This window comes from Trichosurus vulpecula, chromosome 2 (genome assembly GCF_011100635.1).
Source record: "Trichosurus vulpecula isolate mTriVul1 chromosome 2, mTriVul1.pri, whole genome shotgun sequence".
NCBI classification, from domain to species: Eukaryota; Metazoa; Chordata; class Mammalia; order Diprotodontia; family Phalangeridae; genus Trichosurus; species Trichosurus vulpecula.
This window is the reverse complement of record NC_050574.1, coordinates 72,497,276-72,498,780: the sequence shown is the minus strand read 5'-3', so window position 1 is coordinate 72,498,780 and position 1,505 is coordinate 72,497,276.

Sequence of the window (1,505 nt, the reverse complement as noted above, 5' to 3'; positions counted from 1 at the left end):
CTGTTTCCTTTCGGAGTAGGCGAGGGGAGCTAAGTGGGGCTAAAAATGGGCCAACCTGAGTGTGAGTGATCTGTGCAGAGTAAAATGCAGAAGAGTTAGCTCAGCTCAGCTGGGCCAGTCTTTAGGGGCGCCCCTGGGAGCTAACTGCTTATTCAGGGCTTTGGCAAAGTAGTCCCTACGTCCTCAGACTGTGGCGAGGCTCAAGTGAGACAATCTAGGTAAAGTTCTTTGAAAAAGTTAATCGCTACATAAATTCTCGAGGTTATTAATTTTTCAAAATAGATCTCTATCGCTGTTGTTTTGACATTGCCTAGGTCTCCCCTCCCCCCCCCATAACAAAGATGTGATTGTTTTTATCAGTAAACTTTAACATTTGATTAGGCTATGAAGCAGCAAAAGCATGCAGCACTCTTCGTTCAGACTTCAGGTCTTTCTCTAAATCTCCAGTTTGGGGATAGTTGTTTCAGACTAGGGACTTGATTTTATAAACATGCTAATTAAGATGGCTTTGCACCAGTTCTTTAATAAGTAAGTTCAGTCTTCTAGTTTCCCAGAGCTATAATTGCGCTTTCACTCTCCCCATTATCTAATTTCCATATAGTATCCCTCCACCGAATTTAAACTCCTAGGGGCAGGGGCGCTTTCACTCCCTCTCACATTATCATGTATAAGCCTATTTCCATATAGTATTCCCCAATAGAATGTAAATTTCTAGAGGGCAGGGGCTGGTTTTCCTTTGGTCTTTGTATCCCCTAGCACTAGGCTTTTGTTGTTGTTCAGCCCCGTCTGACTCTTCGTGACCCCTTGGACTTGTTCCTGGGGTTTTCTTGGCAAAGACACTGGAGTGGTTTGTCATTTCCTTCTCCACTGTGTCCCCATTTTACAGATGAGAACTGAGGCAAATCGGGGTTAAGGGACTTGCCCAGGGTCACACTGTAAGTGTCTGACGCCAAATTTCAACTCAGATCTTGTTTATCACGCACTTAATACTGTAAATGTTTGAAGAGTGGCTCCGCGGGGCTGAGAAGACCAGTCCTGGGAAGCTCAAAAGGAGGGTGGGCTGGCCCGCTGTTCCAGGAGATTCCCGAGGATCGCAGCAGCTGCCCTAGGAAGCAGCCTGAGCTCTGAAGAGGACCCTTCCTTTGGCCCCAAGACCGAGAATGGGATTCTTAGAACTCGGACACCATGGTCTTTTTCTCTCCCGTGGAAGAATAGTAACCGGTGGTCCAGCTGGCTCGTCCTCTCGCACTCGGCACTGGACCGCTCCTCGGCGTTTGGGGCAAAGCCCCCAGGCACCAGGTGAAGGAAGGACAAAAGGGCCCAGGAAGTGGAAGGGTGCAAAGCTTCTGCCCAGGAGCTGGGCATCGTAAGAGACCCGGGAGCCACGGACATCGCCGAAGGTCCGGCCAGTGCCCGGGGCGGGGCCGGGGGCAGGACTGCCAATCAAGGCAGGGGGCGGACCTGCGAGGCAGGTCCTTAAGAAGGGAGGAGGAGGCGGAGGAGGG